The sequence below is a fragment of the Macaca mulatta genome, chromosome 11 (assembly GCF_049350105.2).
Source record: "Macaca mulatta isolate MMU2019108-1 chromosome 11, T2T-MMU8v2.0, whole genome shotgun sequence".
NCBI classification, from domain to species: Eukaryota; Metazoa; Chordata; class Mammalia; order Primates; family Cercopithecidae; genus Macaca; species Macaca mulatta.
Genome location: NC_133416.1, coordinates 92,083,539 through 92,102,677, shown reverse-complemented (window position 1 = coordinate 92,102,677; position 19,139 = coordinate 92,083,539). Strand labels below are relative to the sequence as shown.

Sequence of the window (19,139 nt, the reverse complement as noted above, 5' to 3'; positions counted from 1 at the left end):
CCAGAGTTTCCAGTTCTCTGGGTGTCGTTGTTTGGCATGTGCTTTCCAGTAAAAAAATACTGAGGTTGAGTAGGGAGGGCCACATGGTAGCATATGTGGGTCTGTGAAGAAGTATGCATGGGTATTTATTTGATAGCAAGCAAACTGCCTTGCAATTAATAAATCCTAATAGATTCTGGCTTAGTATTAGCATCTGTTAAGCTATAGAGGCAACAGGGAATCAGCAAAGTTTAACTGTAGGTTGGGTGGAATTCTAAGCATAGACTCTGCTAAGGCAGAGTCTTGTGTTCCAAACTTGGAATGGAAACTGTGGTACCTCATAAAACCTGAAGTAATCATATGAGCAAAGACAGTGGACATCTTAGTGATTATCTCTGCACACACACAACCCAATAATCAGATGATACCAACTCTTTTGCCTGGGGCCTATATGAAGTCCCAAAATCCTTGATATAAAAATGTAGGAGTGAGGTGGGGGCACGGAAGATGCTTGGAGATTGCAAGGAGGCCCTTAGAATGAATGAAGTATACTTTTTTTTTCTTTACCAGATAAATTGTATGTGAGTTCAGAGTTAGAAATTAAGTTAATTTATAGAAATAAGAGTTACAGCTACAGTGTCCCCCTTTATCCACAGTTTTATCAGTTTTAAATTGCAGGCCCTTCTGAGTAGTGTGATGAAATCTTGTTCTGTATCACACTGTCCTGCCTAGTACATGAATCATTCCTTTGTCCAGATTCTCCATGCTGTAGACACTACCTCCTCATTAGTCACTTTGTATCAGCCTCAGTTATCAGATAGACTATCATGATATGGCAATGCTTGTGTTCAATTCATCCATATTTGACTTCATATTGGCCCCAAAGTGTAAGAGTAGCGATACTAGCAATTTCGATATGCCAGGGGAAAGGAGTAAAGTGCCTTCTTTAAGTAAAATGTGAGGCTGTGAGTATTGATGCAGGCCTGTAGTCCCAGCTACTCAGGAGATGGAGGCAGAAGGATTGCTTGAGCCCAGGAGTTTGAGGCTACAGTGAGCTATAATTGAACCAAGGCACTCCAGTCTGGGCAACAGAATGAGAATCTGTCTCAATAATTAAAAATAAAAATAGAAAGATGAAAGCTCTCAATATGAAAAGAAGAAACAATCGTATGCTGAGGTTGCTAAGATTTACATTAAGAATAATTCTTCTATCTGTGTCATTGTGAAGAAAAAAGTAGATTTGTGCTGGTTTTCCTGTCACACATCAAACTGCAAATGTTATAGCTACAGTGCATATTTAGTGCTTGGATAAGATGGAAAAGGCATCAAATTTGTGGATAAAAGACATTAAAAGAAACATGTTCCAACTGATGGCAATCCAGTATGGTACTGTTCGTAATTTCAAGCATCCATGGAAAGTCTTAGAACATATTATCCCAGGATAAAGAGAGACTACTGTATTGCTGAATGTGGTGTGATAATCCTAGGGCATTTACCTACTGAGGTTCTAGCATATGTAAACTTCACATTTGGGAGGTGGAGGAGTAAATATTTACTACTTGCATAAAATTACATATGCTGAATCCCTGTATACCTAGAGAATTCCAAATTCTCTAGGTCTAAAGCCAACTTCCAATTTATTAGACTGGTGACCTGTAAGTCTACCCCTATTATATTGCTTGTGGTCAGGGATGGGGGGGCAAGGATGAGATACAGAAATAACAATAGGAGGTCAGAGTTCACCATTACTCAGGGATGATGCTCTTTATTCATTTGAGTACTCGTGACTCATGATTCCACCATCAGCTGAGAAAGCCAGGCCCAAACATCACCCTTTAATTACATGCTAGACCGTCAAACTTTTTCTCAATGACTCAAACTCTTCAGTTCCTAGTATCCAATGTAGCTATACTCCCTGTAGAAGGTATTTTCATACCATGAAGTGTAGGAAATCTTTTATTTGTTCATGTTTTTGAGTGTTTAAAATGTTGTGTGTGTGTGTGTGTGTGTGTGTGTGTGTGTGTGTGTGTGTTTCCCTCTTGCCCTTTTTCTGTTAATAGTGCTTTCTTTCATTGGGAGAAGTTTATGCCACTCTGTTTGATCATATGGAAAAATGAACTTCATTTGTGAAGCCACCTTGGTTGGCTCAGGTGTAGGAATGTGACCCAACATAGCCAAAGTCTTCCCTGGGAGGTATAGAAGTCAAAGAAGGAGAAGGAGAAGGAGAAGGAGAAGGAGAAGGAGAAGGAGAAGGAGAAGGAGAAGGAGAAGGAGGAGAAGGAGAAGGAGAAGGAGAAGGAGGAGAAGGAGAAGAAGGAGGAGGAGGAGAAGGAGAAGGAGAAGAAGGAGAAGGAGGAGAAGGAGAAGGAGAAGGAGAAGGAGAAGGAGATGGAGATGGAGAAGGAAGGGGAAGGGGAAGGTGAAGGTGAAGGGAAAGAAGAGAGGGAGGAGGAGGAAAAAGAAAGAGAAAGAAAACAAACCAACCCCCCTCCCCACATTTTATTTTTTTAATCTAAAATTAAAAAAAAAAAAACTAAGTCTATATACCATAGAATACTATGCAGCCATAAAAAAGGATGAGTTAATGTCCTTTTGTAGGGATATGGATGAAGCTGGAAACTATCATTCTGAGCAAACTATTGCAAGGAGAGAAAATCAAACACCGCATGTTCTCACTCACAGGTGGGAACTGAACAATGAGAACACTTGGACACAGGGTGGGGAACATCACACACTGGGGCCTGTCGTGGGGTGGGGGGAGGGGGAGGGAATGCATTAGGAGATATACTTAAAGTAAATGATGAGTTAATGGATGCAGCACACCAACATGGCACATGTATACAGATGTAACAAACCTGCACATTGTGCACATGTACCCTAGAAGTTAGAATATAATTTAAAAAAAGAAGAAAGGAAGAAAAAGAAAATAAAACAACAAAAAACTAAATCTAGGCCAGGCATGGTGGCTCATACCTGTAATCCCAGCACTTTGGGAGGCTGAGGTCGGTGGATCACTTGAGATCAGGAGTTTGAAACCAGCCTGACGCACATGGTGAAACCCTTTCTCTATTAAAAATACAAAATTAGCCAGGTGTGGTGGCACATGTCTGTAATCCCAGCTACTCAGGAGGCTGAGACAGGAGAATGGCTTGAAACCGGGAGGCAAAGGTTGCAGTGAGCTGAAATTGTGCCATTGCACTCCAGCTGGGGCAACAAGAACAAAAATCCTTCTCAAAACAAACAAACAAATAAAAATCTAAATCTAGTTGGAATAGGATTATGCAATCATATGTGTCTTAAAACTCTATGCTACATATTTGAAGATTTAAAATCCACAATTAATAAGCTGGATTTAACAAGTAAAACATACATACTCTTTGGAAGCCAACATAGATAACGTAAATGAAAGTGAGCAAGTACTAGGCCACAAAGAATGTCTCAACAAATTCAACAGAATTGATATCATAAAGATTAAGTTATATGACTTAAATGTAACTATAAGTAATAAACAGTAAAATAGTTTAAAATATGCTTATAAATTAAGCAAATAATAATTGAAATTATGGTTATTATTTTTTAGGGTAGCCTCCTCAAGCCAGAATAGGTTCAGAGAGACTCCTGAAATTATTTTAAATGAGCACTTAAAGTATTATATAACCAAAATGTTTAGGTTGCAGCTAAAGCTATATCATAAAATAAATTATAACCTTGAAGCAATGTAGAAATTAAAATATAATGCACTTGTTCGAATTCAAAAGCTAGAAAAAGACTGAACTCAAAGAAAGTAGAAGAAAGATATAAATAACACAAGAAAAGAAATTTACAGAAAATAAAAAATTATAACACCAGTAATAGTAATAGCTGTTTTGGCCGGGCACAGTGGCTCAAGCCTGTAATCCCAGCACTTTGGGAGGCCGAGGCGGGCGGATCACAAGGTCAGGAGATCGAGACCACCGTGAAACCCCGTCTCTACTAAAAATACAAAAAATTAGCCGGGCGCGGTGGCGGGCGCCTGTAGTCCCAGCTACTCAGGAGGCTGAGGCAGGAGAATGGCGGGAACCCGGGAGGCGGAGCTTGCAGTGAGCCGAGATCGCGCCACTGCACTCCAGCCTGGGCAACAGCGTGAGACTCCGTCTCAAAAAAAAAAAAAAAAAAAAAAAAAAAAAAAAAAAATAGTAATAGCTGTTTCTTTGAAAAGCCTGACAGATAACGTTTAGCATTTAACAGATTAAAAGAGAAATGAAGAAAAGGTTGAAACCAATCATATGGAGAAGTGCATATATCTATAAATGTAATCTAGGATTTAAAATTCAAAAGAAAATAGTATAAAAATTATTGAAGCACTTTTAAAAATTAGGTGAAATGAACACTTTAAAATAAATGAACTGCCAACATTTACCATGTACTCGAGAAAAACTAGTTAACTTGAATAGACCAACAGAAAAACTGAATAAATAATAAAACATATTGCTGGGTACTGTGGTTCACAACTGTAATCTTGGCATATTTAGAGGCCAAGGTGGAAGGATTGCTTGAGCACGGGAGTTGAAGACCAACCTGGGCAACATGGTGAGACCCTGTCTCTACAAAAATAAATATTAAGCCGGGTGCAGTGGCTCACACCTGTAATTCCAACACTTTGGGAGGTCGAGGCAGACAGATTACGAGGTCAGGAGTTCGAGACCAGTCTGTCCAACATAGTGAAACTCTGTCTCCACTAAAAATACAAAAAGTTAGCCGGGTATGGTGGTGTGTAATCCCAGCTACTCGGAAGGCTGAGGCAGGAGAATCGCGTGAACCCAGGAGGCGGAGGTTACAGTGAGCCAACATTGTGCCACTGCACTCCAGCCTGGGTGACGGAACGAGACTCCATCTCAAAATAATAAATAAATAAATAGATATTAAAAAATTAACTGGACATGGTGGCATGCACCTGTAGTCTCAGCTACCTGGGAAGCTGGGGTGGGAGGTTCACTTGAGCCTGGAAGGTTGAGGCTGCAGTGAGCTGTGATTGCAACACTGCATTCTAGTCTGGATGACAGAGCCAGATTCTGTCTCCAAAAAAAAAAAAAAAAAAAAAGCATAAATAAAATATCTTTGTCTTACCCCTTTCCTCTTTTCCTTGATTTCTCAGGTGAGTAAGAAACAATGTCTATCTCATAAAAGGGTATTCGAGAGACTAGAAGTGTAAGCTTTGGATCTCATTTTACAATGCTAGAATAACCTTATAAGGAGAACATAAATCACTTACCAATTACATTTATGTATATAGATGAAAAACTCTATAAAAATATGAAAAAAATGGGTCCATCCATTTATATAAACAAGAATAGTATCTCATAATCAAGTAGGATTTATTCCAGGGATGCAAGCATGGTTCAATAACAGAAAATCTATGAATATGAATTTTATAAAATAAATTAAATTATAAAAACTATAAGCTTATCTTTACGGAGTAAGACATCTTTGCAATATCTGGGTTTCCTTTCTCTTCCTCAAACACACCAGTTAAATTCTTCTTTTACGGTCTATTCACTGATCCTACAATCTTTTTAAACTGACTGAAAAGACCCTTTTCACTGACCTGTACCTGGAACCTACCCGCATCTCCTAATATCTATAAGGCTAACTCCTGCAAATCCTTCATGTCCTTGCACCAATAAAATCTCAGTGAGACCTACCCTGACCACTCTATTTAAAATCTAACTCTACCCTTTTCCTGGGACCCCCCCTCAAAGTCAGGGGAACATAAACACAGGGGCCTTAACTTTTCACCATGTACAAGTTCATAGATTGAAATGTATTCAATGAGCAAGTATCACTTTTGTATTCAAATTATTTTTAGAAGTATAAAAATCATGGAGCCTATAGAATCTATATATCGGTGAGATTGTGCAGCAAATAAAAGGCAACTCATATACTTTATACAAAACAAATATCATTAAATATTTTGGTTTTGGATTATTTAAGTAGCTATATAGACTAATGCTGAGCATAGTACCTGACACACATAAAATGTTTTAGAGACATAGTCTGCTATTATATTAAACATTATAATAAAAGAGCAACTTAAAAACTTAGTGGTTATAATCAGTTCACAGAGGTAGGGGGTGCATTTCTCTGTCAAAAAAATGACAGCTGTGTTGGTATTTTTACTTGCCAGGGCCATTTAGGCTTTATCTTCAAAGTGCAGAAACAGCAAAATTCAATCATTTTCTACATTGTCTTAATTGCTTTACTATCTTAATCAATTAGTTAAAAAATTGATTTGATTACTTTGGCATTTGTCAATTCAGTTAACCCATCCTCTACCTACTGAGACATCAGAGAACCTACTTTCCTTGCATCTACCTCTCAGCTCTTTATCAGTAGTATGAACAGAACAGAATATTCAGCGGATATTTTGGGCTTGTGCAGACTTTGGTTTCATAAAAATTTGGAGACCATATTTCAAACGACATTTGGCATGGAGGACATTAGAATTAAAAATTGTATTACAATGCAAAAAAAAGATCCTCACAATATACTCTACTGCACGTATAGCAATATAAGCAAATGAATTAATGTAATCTTAGGATGTGAATTGTTTTCAATTTTTTTTTTTTTTTAGTATTGTAGTTTTAAAATCATCCTTTATGTAAATGTAAATGTTTGAATTATTTTTCTGAACTCTAGTGCTACATCTTTGGAAGTTTTTACATAACATTGTTATTCTAAGGGATTTGGTTTAAGAAATAAGGTAGAAATGCTTGGTGAGTCAGATTCCTTCTCTCCTCTAGTCAAAGAGAATACTCTTTTCCTTCATGTGATCTTTTATCAGATTTTAAAAATAATAAGTGTAATGTTAATTGCTTGAAAGCAGGTATCAATTTCAGAAAGTGATTTAGATAGGGGCAGGTTTTTATTTTTACAATATCTAACAGATGCCTTCTGACTGTATGACCTTGGACAATCAAAGCTTCAGTTTTTTCTTTGACAATGTTTGGTAATAACTAGACCTACATCACAGGGTTGGTATAAGAATTAAGAAGTATATATTCATAAAATATTGAAATTATTCTGTACATTGCAAAGACATAATTAACATTTAATGAATCTTGTCAATATTATGAAATACAGTGTGGCTAGAAGCACTAGTCTACCTTAACTTGTAGTTAATTCTTCCAAGTTCTGTTTTTTTGTTTTTTTGTTTTTTCCTTTTTGTGTGCTGCCTCTTCCTCCCACACCAATACCATGTTGGCTATTTTGCCCCATAGTGAAACAGAAAGAACTCTGTGATCATTAGCCTAAAATATATTAGCAACTGAATTTTAAATCTCTGAAGGCTCATTGTTGTTAAATTTTAAAAATGGATACATTTTACCTTTGGCTGGGGTTCCCAGACTCTCCTTTTGGGGTCTCTCTATTCTTCCTCTATTTATTGTTTTCAAAGTTGCCTACCACATGTGTTGAGATTCCACTCTTTCCTCCTGTTAAAAATATATAAATTTGTTAAAGGTGTACAAAATAGTATAAACATACATGAAGTTTGAGGCCAGCAGATCTGAATTTATTTCTCCATTCTGTCATTGAACAAGTTGTCTGACTTTTTGCAATTTTTTTGAGTATCACCTCTCTCTAATCTCTAAATTAGGAAAAATCACCTCATTGATTAGTTGAGAGGATTAAGTAAGATATTATTAAGCCCCAGGTACTTAGTGGGAAGCTTAAAACAATAGTTCCTTTCTCCTACTTCTCTTCATTGGCATTGAGACACAACTTAGTATCAGTCATTATGGAGGGCATCACTCTACAAATATTTTGGGACCTATGCGTATGTATTGGAATTAGGTATCAGACATAAGTGAAAACGCATGAGAGAGAAATAATTTCAGTACTTCTTGGTACTACCGTGAACTATTTCTGCCAGCATAGGGATAACTTTGTTTCCCACAGATAATCCTAATCCTGATCATGGTGGACACAGATCTCCTTATTTTCTTAAAATTTTCTCAGTTGTTATTGATAACGTTGGTACTGTATTTCAGTTTCTTTATATATCAACATTAAATATTTGCCTGTCACCAAAATGTGAAGTAAAAAGCAAAAAATTTCTATAAAAGGTTTATTTTGACTGTTTTTATTTTTTCCTGTGGTGCATCTACCAAAGAGCATTTATTTACTTATGGCAGGGGAGGGGTATCAGGGAATCAAATCTAATTTAATTTCTTAACTTTTAATTTTTCAAAGTTGGGATTGGAAGAGAGTCTGAGAAAAAGCTCTCTTGGCTGCTTTAAAAGCTAAGGATTAGTAGCAATGTTCTGACCTGAAATTTAGGTCTTGTGATTTCTTTCCAAGAGATTTTTCACTGCATGAAAAACCTGTCTGCAATGGCCTTTTTTATTTAATTCAATCTTAATTGGTTGCGAACTGTAAAAATCTAAGGGATTGTTAAAAGGCCTCAAAGTGCACAAAAGTATTTTTAAGAGTAATATTAATAATCTGGAAGTGAAAAATGTACTTTGCTAAGTTACTTAACCTTTTACCTACGTTCTAGGTTCATTTTGCATTTCTTTTAAATTTTGAATGTTTCAAGGACGGAAAATTTCATCCCTAGAGCATATGCACTGTTTAGGGGACAGTTCAGCCATTTTCAAAAGCAGGCTAAGCTTTGTGTTCAGAGATGTATATTTTAGGAATTCTCCACGTGGCTTAATTACGATCATGCCTTGATTGTCAGCAGAGGTAAGCCAGGCTTCATCTTCTAATGAGACCCCTTGGAAAAGAGTCGGCTGCTGAGGCACCAACACACCATAGGTGAGGGAGGACCAGCTTTCTAAAACGGCCTTTCATAACCTGGAGGGAATCACTGAGCGCTATCAGGCCACCGCCTGACGGAGAAGCCAATGCCCAGAGGCTTTTTCTTTCGCAAGAGATGGAAATGGCCGGCTTGTGGAGATAGGTAGGGAAAAGGGTTCTTCGGGTCACCCATTTTTTTCTAGTCCCATTACTGACTCTTAGAGAATATTCACATGGTGCCAGGTAGCACCATGCCTATTATTATTCTCACTGAGGCAAAAGTCAGGGGCGGGTAACTGGTGTCCATTCTTTCGTTTGAGTGGGTTGGAGAAAGACGGGATGGCTGGAGGAATTTGTTTTGTTTTGCTTTGGAGCGGGCTTCCTCAGTTGTATCCCGCATCGGGCGGGCACAGCCCTGGGCTCTGGGAAGACGCCGCTGGGCAGCCGCAGTGGCCGTTGCATCAGTGGGTTTTGGGGCGGGGAAGTGCGGAGCTCAGCCGGCTCTCCTGGCTACCCCTCCGCGCCCCGCCGCCGCCCACAGCTTACCCTTCTCCCCTGCAGCCTGTAGGCGCCCGCAACACGGGCGGGCCGGGCACGTGGGCGCCTCCGTCACACCCTCACACATACACACACACGCGCGCGCGCACACACATACGCATGCACACGCGCACCCGCACCCGCGCGCCTGTATCCCGTGCTGTTTCCCTGGCAGACACACAGGCGCTCACGAGTCTCTCCTTGCCAGCCTGCAGGGCAGCAACCCCCAAAACCCAGCTCCTGGTCCCATCCTAGACAAGAAGCTGCTTCTCTGAAAACAGCTCCTCTGCGGCCTCCGTCACAGCCACCTGGACCCTACCCTTTCGCGACTGCTGCTGCTCCTGCCGGGACGTGGAAGCAGCAAAAGGCGCTTGGTCAAGACACACTGACGGTAATGGCAAGCGCCTACGCTAAGGGCACAACTGGGGATGAGGTGGGGCTCGCCATTAGCCACCCAGGAGCCTGGGCACCAGCACAGGGAGCGAATTGGCAGACGGATGCCGGGAAGGACTCGCTGCGTCTTGGGGTGGGAGGAGGGAGGGCAGCTCAAAAGCCCTGGGAGGGAGAAGCTGGGCTGGGCGGGCAACCTTCTAACTCTGCACCTCTGCACAATCAGGGTGGGGGGCGACAGGCTGCACATGTAAGGGGAAGCACATGGGTTGAAACGTGCCGCCATCCTTCCTTCCCGTCGTGGAAATTGCCCACAGCATCCCCAGAGACCTACTTGTTTCCAAGTCAAGTCGGGGTTGGTTGAAGGGTGGGGTCCAACACGGGGAAGTCCAAGAGGAAAGTTGGGAGGGTCGGGGCAGAGAGAGGCGCGAGGTGAATTGGAAGCTAAACCTCGTGCAGGTGGGCGATGGGGCGGGGAGAGCAGAGAGCTTTATTCCTCGTTCGCTTCCGTTCGCTTTTGCAAAGGCTGAAGGCGACTACCGAGGACAGAGTGTTTTCACGTGACCACAGTTCCCTTTTGCTTGAGGTATCCTGTGATAAATGGCCCGAAAGGGGGCCTTTCGCCGTGCGAAAGGCACGTGGCTGCTGGAGAAGTCACGGCTCCTGTGTTTCTGCGCACCTGGAATTTGAGAGTGTGGCGGTGAGGGTGGTGCTGCTGGGATTGTAAGAAGATGGGAATCAGTTAGAAACCCAGATCGTTTCTACCTTTCTTTCACTAGGCTGTTCTGTGTGTGACTGGGAAGAAGACGGTATTGAGTACAGGGAAAATCTTGCACTCTAACGTAGCGCACCAGCGTGATACATAAGAATGAATCAAGACGCCCGAGGCGTTCGGGGGCCGGCATGACCCACCCAGTGGCACAGGCTGCGGGAGCGGGAATTATTTTCCCTGAGCTGAGAAGCAGCATTTGATATGCATTTGAGGAAAGCAAAGCCCCGAGGCTCGCGCTCTCCATCCTCCCGCTTTCCCTTTCCATCCTCCCGCTTTCCCTTTCCATCCTCCTCCCTAGCTGGGAAAGGCTGGAGTAAGACGGGGCGGGGTCCGGACTCCGGCGCAGTGACGTAAGCAATGTTTGGGTGCTTATGCAAATGAGTCTGCGACCGTTTCTTCTGGTCTTGCCATTTTCCCCTCCAGATCTTAAAGGTAGACCCAATCTTAGTCTGCACCATCCTTGCAGTTCACTACTTAAGACGTATGGGAAAAATGAAGGATTTGCTTTACATGCTGCCTTTGGTCTCCTCATAGCCCATCCTGTAAAAGCTATTTTCTACCTGTCAATGCCTGATTGCTTTTCCGCGACACCAGCAACAAAGTGTTTGCTTTGAGGAATTATTCTCTGCAGACACAACCCTCTTCAAGCCCCTCACCTACCCAGTCTCATTTCTGCAAGAACAGTGCTGAAATACAGACCTACTTATGTCTTAGGCACCTAGTACTGGGCTTGACTTGTACGTTCTTAATAAATGCTTAATGATGGACTAAATTTTTTTTGAACAGTGTCAGGTTTTGAAGGGAAGGCGAGGGTTAAAGAAAGACACACACACACACACACACACACACACACACACACACACACACACACACAGAAAGAAGGCGGCTCAACAGCAAATTCAGGCTTTCTGTCCAGCATAAAACCTACAGAAGTGGGGGACCCGGCTAATGCCAGAGCCCGCTGCCACTTACAGGCTGGGTCAATTTAAAGGTATGGGCAGAAGGGATCTGAGCAGTATGGCTTGCTGCCCGGCGGGATATTGATAAGATGCTTCCATGAAGAGGCGGTTCTGGCCCTTGTTCCGGCGGAATGTCGTTCTGGTGTTCAGGGTGTTCCTTGGACCTTTGTCCAATAAGATATGATAGGGATGTCTCTTTAGTTGGGCCTTTGTCCCCCTTGTGGACAGTTGGTTAGACGGGATGTTTCTCACAGCTCGAACCCCTGTGAAATGTTTCGCTTTGACCAAGGTCTGCAAAACAGCAGGGAGCTTACAGCATGGTGCAGTTTGGACTAATAAACAGTATGTATTTTTTTCTTTCATATTAAATTCAAGATATTCGACCATCAAAATCTGGTGATTTTATTTTTGTGGATTGTTGCCTTTTCATGGAATCATCAATGATCCATGTGTATTTGTTGGAGTAAAACATATCCCAACAAATTTAAAACAGAATTTATTAACCATTTTTCTACAAATAAAGCTTTCTCAGTCTTTTTTTTTTTTTTAAGGATGACAGGAATGAATAGGATTTTTAAAGAAAGATAATACTTTACTGTTGATAAGCTTTTTTCTTTCTGATTGCACATTATATACTTGATTGAAAAATTATTTTATGATTCTAATATAGTTAACTCAAGATATAATATTTTAATGGAATAAATAAAAGCATTTTTATATGTTTCTAGGAGATAAGTACTCTATCACTGAATAAATATGAAATAATACAGAATCTTAAAACTGGATAACAGTTATGAGAGATGCCAATAATCAGATGAGATGCCTTCCTTACCACCTACTGAAACATTTAAAATAAGTCAGACTAGTTACTAAAATCTAAAGTCCATATTCATAGTTATTACCTTACCCAGTGATCATAGTTGAAATTGTAAATATGCTTCTCCTATCATAAAATAAAATGTGTATGTGATAGGTAAGATATTTGCATCCTTTTTAACTCTGGATTATATCATCTAGGCAATTCAATCATTGACTTAGAATGGCAGACCCAAAAGAGACCTTGGTGGCTATCAAAAGCTCCTAAAAACTTTTCTTTCATTTCTCAGTGGACCTCTCACCTTGTGGAAGAGTATGTGTTAATTCTTTATTACTACATACATATGCATGATAGGATATATTAGTATATTCCTATGCAGCTCTGCAGAGTAGATTTTGAAATGGTTTCTCAGCAGATGGTATTAATAAAAATCCACAGGCATAGTTGGATGCATGAACAACATTCAAGGTTACACAGCAGGAATCATTAGATTTATTTCCCCCTTACTTATAACACTACTCTTCTTTACTAAATAATTTTTGATATATTTATCTGCTTAAGTATTAACTTTGACCAGTAATTATCATCTCTTTTTCTGTGGACAACAAGCCCTAAAAATAAACTGGGATATAGGGCAATTTTAAATGCATAGTATCACTTGACACAGGGCAGAGTTGTAAGTTGTGTTCAGCCTTGAAGGTCACTTTATTTCCTTGTGATTAATGTGCTAAGGTATCTTTTCACATAAGATTAATTGATTTTTATTTTTAAATAGAATGCATACTTTGGGAACTTTTTCACCTATCAGATTGGCAAAGATCAAAGAGATTATTTGTTATACAGAAGAGGGCAGAAGAAAGAGGGTACTCTCATGTATTGCTGGTGATAGTGCGAATGGACACAATTTTTATAAAGGGCTATTTGGTAATATTTATCAAAACTATAAGAGCGTCATACCTTTTGATCAAGCTATTCCAGTTCTAGAAGTTTATTCTACAGATATGGAGATGCAAGATATACAAAGTAATTTGTTGGAACATTGTAGTAGCAAATTCTCAGCGGTGATCTAAATATATGGTATACCTATACCAAGCAATATCATACAGAAGCTTTTCTAAATGAAGCTATTACATTGAGATCAAAAGTTTCGAAGAATTTATTTGAGTGAAAAACTAAGAGGTAGAATTATGCACATCGTAATTGTTGTGTAAAAAGAAGCAGATTGGGGGCTGGTGGGGAGAAAACACATATTAGCTTGAATATATAGAGAGTGTTTAAGTGTGTATACACACACACATATATATATGCTAGTATATACAGAAAATATTTATTGAATATTTTGATTACTTATTGGGAGGTACAGATGGTACAGTATATTCTAGGGAGGAAGGGTAGGAAGATATATATATTTCTTTACTCTGTGCCCTTTAATACCATATTATAGTATTCTGTATTCAAAATATAAATACATAAAATATTTTAAAGTGAAGACAGAGGCAAATGAACACCTTTGGTAGAGTTTTATTCATTCATCATATGCCATGGAATTCGTAAGGTACAAAAGTCAATAATTATTTTGACTACTCCCTGATTTTTGTTGTTGTTTCTGAATTTACAAGAAAGTTTCCTCTTTCCAGAGTTTTAGTAATAAAATTATATTGCAGAAGCATATTTAGTACTTGATTCAATAAAGTTAGCCAATTATACCAGCAAAAAAAAAAAAGGCATAATTTTAGGGTATTAAAAAAAGTCTTGATTTTGAGATGGGAGTTGAGTCCCATGTAGTTGGTAAGAAATAACACAGAGTTCTTGTAAGCTCTTGACAATATAACATTGTGTCATAACATTTACACAATATATATAACATTTTGCAAATATAACATTTTGTAATAACTATATGAAAACTTCCTAATCAGAATATTGACATTGATACAGTCAAGTTACAAAAGAGTTCCATCACATAAGGATTCCCTGTGTTGGCCTTTTATAACCACAACCACTTCACTCCAGTTCCCAGGCTCTCCTTAACTCCTGGCAACCTCTAATCCATTTTCTCTGCATCCTTGCCAGAATTTGGTTGTCACTATATTTTGGCCATTCTGATAGGTATATAGCAACATCTCATTGTATTTTAAATTTGCATTTACCTAATGGCTAATAATATCGAGCCTCATTTCATGTGCTTATTTGTCATTCATGTATTATATTCAATGAAATGTCTGTACCTATTTTCTTATTTTATTTATAATGGTGGGTTATTGTTTTTTTTTTCCTCCCGAGTCTGGCTCTGTCGCCCAGGCTGCAGTGCAGTGGCGAGATCTCGGCTCACTGCAAGCTCTGCCTCCCGGGTTCACGCCATGCTCCTGCCTCAGCCTCTCGAGTAGCTGGGACTACAGGCGCCCGCCACCACGCCCGGCTAATTTTTGTATTTTTAGTAGCGACAGGGTTTCACCGTGTTACCCAGAATGGTCTCGATTTCCTGACCTCGTGATCCGCCCGCCTCAGTCTCCCAAAGTGCTGGGATTACAGGTGTGAGCGACCGCGGCTGGCAACAGTTGAGTTTTTTTTTTTTTTCCCAAGACCAATCTTGCTCTTGTGCCCCGGGCTGGAGTGCAATGACACGATCTTGGCGCACTGCAACCACCGCCTCACTAGTTCAAGAGAATTCCCTGCCTCTGCCTCCCTAGTAGCTGGGATGACCGGCGACTGCCACCACGCCCGGCTAATTTTTGTGTTTTTCCTAGAGACGGGGTTTCACCATGTTGGCCAGGCTGGTCTCGAACTACTGACCTCAGGTGATCTGCCCGCCTCGGCCTCCCAAAGTGCTGGGATTACAGGCGTGAGCCATGGCGCCCGGCAACGGTCGGGTTTTAAGAATTCTTTATATATCCTAAACAACAGTCCTTTGTGACCTTCAAATATATTCTTCCATTTTTAAGCTTTTTTTTTTTTTTCCATCCTCTTAATAGGTTCTTTCACAGAGCAAAAGTTTCAAATTTCGAGGCCCAGTTTATCAGTTTTTGTGTTGCTGAATCCTGCTTTTGTCATGTCTAAGGGTTCTTTGGTTAACTCTAGATCTCAAAGATTTAATCTGATGATTTGTTTCTTAAAGTTTTATATTTTCCACCTAAGTTTGTGATTCATTTTGAATTAATTTTTCTATAAGGTGTGAGGTTTAGGTTCAGGGTTATACTTTTGCCTAGGGTTGTCCAATTATTTCCAGAACGATTCGTGGAAAGAGCTATTTTTTTCTCCATTGAAATTGCTTTGGGACCTTTATCAAAAATTAATTGGGCATATTGTGTGCACTTCTTTCTGGGTAGCCTCTTCTGTTACATTCATTTTTGGCTATCCTTTCACCAACCTCACATAGACTTCATTACTGTAACTACATAATAAGTCACGAAATTGGAAAGAATCATTCCTCCCACTTCATTCTTCTGTTTAAAATTGTTGTAGCTCCTCTAATTTTTTTGCCTGTTCATATAAATTTTGAAATAATCTTCTTTGTAGAAAAATGTCACTGATATTTTGATAGGAATTCATTTAACCATATATCAATTTAGGGAAATCTGACATCTTTCCTACGTTGAGTTTTCTAATCCATGAACATGGCATATCTTCCCATACATTTAGATCTTCTTTCATTTACTTTATCAGCACTTTGTAGTTTTCAGCAAAAAATGTACCATCCAGGTTTTGTTACGTTTTTGTGTAATTATGTCAGTTTAATGATTATAAATGCTATTGCATTTTTAATTTGTGTCCACTTGTTTATTGCTAACATATGGAACTATAAATGATTTGTGTATGTTTACCTTGTATTCTGTGATTTTTTTGTACTATTATTCTAGAAGGTATTTTTGTAGATTCATTAGAATTTATAATATAGACAATCAGAATGTCTGCAAAAAAATTGAATACTGTATTATTAACATTCATATAACATCCTTGAAATGACCAAAAAATGAACATGAAGAACAGATTAGAGGTTGCCAGGAGTTAAGGAGAGCCTGGGGACTGGAGCAAAGTGGTTGTAGTTATAAAAGGCCAACACAGGGAATCCTTATGTGATGGAACTCTTTTGTAACTTGGCTGTTCTTCCTGATTTATGTGACTTATACATAAATTTGTAACTTGACTCTTCTCCTTTCTTGATTTATGTGACTTATACAGTTAGCTTTCTGTATCCTTAGGTTCTGCATCCACAGATTCAACCAATGCAGATGTGAATCTAATACTTGTGGGATGCAGGACACACAGATGAATGTGGGACTTGAGCATCTGAGGATTTTGGTATTTGTGGGAGGTCCTTGAACAATGCCCCTTGGACGCTAAGGGGTGACTGTATTTCCTTCTCCTTACCTTATGCCACTGCTTAGAACTTCCAATACTATGTTCAATAAGAGTGTGAGAGTAGATGTTTTTGTCTTGTTTCTTATCCTGAAGGAAAAGCATTTAGTTTTTCACTGGTAAATATAATGTCAACTGTAAAATTTTTGTAGATGCTGTTGATCAAGTTGAGAAAGTTTCCTTCTATTCCTAATTTTTGACCATAAATGGATATTGAATTTTGTCTTTTCTGGATCAATATAGTCATGTGATTTTTCCTCTAGTCTGTTATTATTGTATATTACATATTGATTTTTGAATATTGAACCAACCTTGAATACTTAGAATAAACCCTACTTGGTTATGGAATATAGTTTTTTTATACATCGCTGAATTCTGTTTTCTAACACTGTGTAAAGGAATTTTGTGTCTATATTCATTAGGAATATTGATCTGTAGTTTTCTATTTTTTACTATGATCTTTGCCTGGTTTTGGTATCTGAGTAATACTGCTTTCATAAAATGAAATTCGAATTATTCTATCATCTTCTATTGTCTAAAGAGATTGTGTAGAATCGATGTTAATTCTTTTTTAAATGTTTGGTAGAATTTTCCAGTGAGATTTCTTTTGTGACAGTTTTAAAATTATGCATTCAACTTCTTTATTAGTTATATAGCTATTAAATGATCTATTTCTTATTGGCTAAGTTATGGTAGTTTGTGTTTTTTAAGGAACTGATTGGTTACACCTAAGTTACTAAATGTATGTGTGTAGAGTTTATGTTAGTATTCTCTCATGGTCATTTTGATGTCTGCAGATTTTGCGGTGATAATTCCTATTTCACTTATGATTTTCAAGATGCCTTAAGCATGAAATTGACTATATGCATCTTTACATATGATTCACTGAATGTGGCTTGGAAAGTTAATACCTATTTTGTGGTTAAAATAAAATCACTGTGTGTATTTAAACACCTAAACCACATATCCTCTACATAGATCTAGCCACATTGTGAAGATTATTGGACAGTATTTTAAATTTCAGTAAAGTTTGTTTAATTTTAGTTAAATCCAATACATAATCTTATCCATAGACAAATGTTTCAGGTATCTATTGCTACACAACAAACCATTCTACAACATAGTGTCTTAAAATAATGACTTTTTAAAATCATTCTTCTGTGAGGTGGTTGGGCTCTTTTGGATGGTTCATCTGTTCTGATTGGTGTTACCTGGCAGTTCAGCTAGGGTTGGAATATCAATACCTTTTTTCCTATGTCTGGAGCTTCACCTCAGATGATGGTTGCTTGAGACTATTTCTCGCTCTCGCTCTCTCTCTCTCTCTCTCCCCCCCTCTTTCCATGTGGGGTTTTAGCGGGAGAAGTAATATGGTGCCTAGCTTCCAAAAGAGGGAAAGCAGAAACTGCTGAGCTTCTATAGCCTTGGAACTTGCATAGTTTCACTGCTGCTGCCTTCTGGTCAAAGCAAGCTCAAAGTTAACCCAGATTGAAAAGAAGGGAAAACAGCCTACTATAGCAAATAACTATGAAAGATCCAATAACATTTTATAAGGATTTATGAACAAATAAAACATATTCAGTGCCTTTAAATTATTATTTTTAGAAAACATAGTATACATTAGTTTAAGTATGCCTCCTAAAGCTTGGTCTAGTTCCTACTCCCTGACATCTGTAAATGTTACCTAATTTGGAAGAAAAGTCTTTGCAGATAAAGTATTTGAGATGAAGATATGATTTCAGAAGATCCAGATGGGTCCTACATGCCATGACAAGCATCTTTATAAAAAAGATGGAGAAAGATATTAGACTGAAGTAGAAAGAAGTAGGCAATCTGACCACAGAAACAGAGAATGGAGTAATGAGGCCACAAACTGAGGAATGCCAGCAGCCACCAGAAGCTGGAGAAGGCAAGGTTCACACTCTCCCCTAGAGCGTCCTGAGAAAATACCGACCTGGTAACACCTTGATTTTGGTTGACTGAAACTTATTTTGGATTCTTTGGTCTCTAGAAGTATGAAAGAATACATTTCTGTTGTTTGAGACATTAAATTTGAGGTAATTTGTTAAAGCAATCTTCAGGAAATGAATATAATGCCTAAGTCTGAGGTGTTCTTAATATGTTAATAAAACTTTGTTTTAAAAACTTTTTCTCTACTTCAGAAATCTTTAAAAGAATTTTGAAAGATTGTCTGTCTTTGGTTCACAGAAGTCAACAAAAATATACTCCAATTTATGGAAATTGCTTTATGATTATAATTAATTTTGAAATAATTACAATTTCACGGAAGGGTGCACGTGGAGGTCTGTGCACGATTTACTTGACTTCCCCACCACTTTAACATCTTATATAAGACACAGTACTATATCAAAACCAGCATATTGATGCGGCATAATCCACAATATGTCTATGTTTATAGCTCTATGAAATTTTATAAAATGTGTACCTTCTTGTATCCCTTACCACAATGAAGATAGTAACCTGCTACTCTTTTATAAGCACACCCACTTACCCTCTCTGTCCCTAACTCTTCAAACCATGGATATGTTGTTCATTT

At 38.7% G+C, this 19,139-nt stretch overlaps 1 protein-coding gene across 1 annotated transcript in view; it reads left to right on the top strand.

The window, feature by feature from the left end:
- Positions 1–9,444: 9,444 nt before the first annotated feature.
- Positions 9,445–19,139, top strand: part of SLC6A15 (solute carrier family 6 member 15) — a 52,682-nt gene continuing 42,987 nt past the window's right edge. Inside the window, exon 1 of the mRNA XM_015152362.3 lies at positions 9,445–9,685. The gene's annotated coding sequence lies outside the window, so the exon portion shown is untranslated. The remainder of the gene's footprint in view (positions 9,686–19,139) is intronic.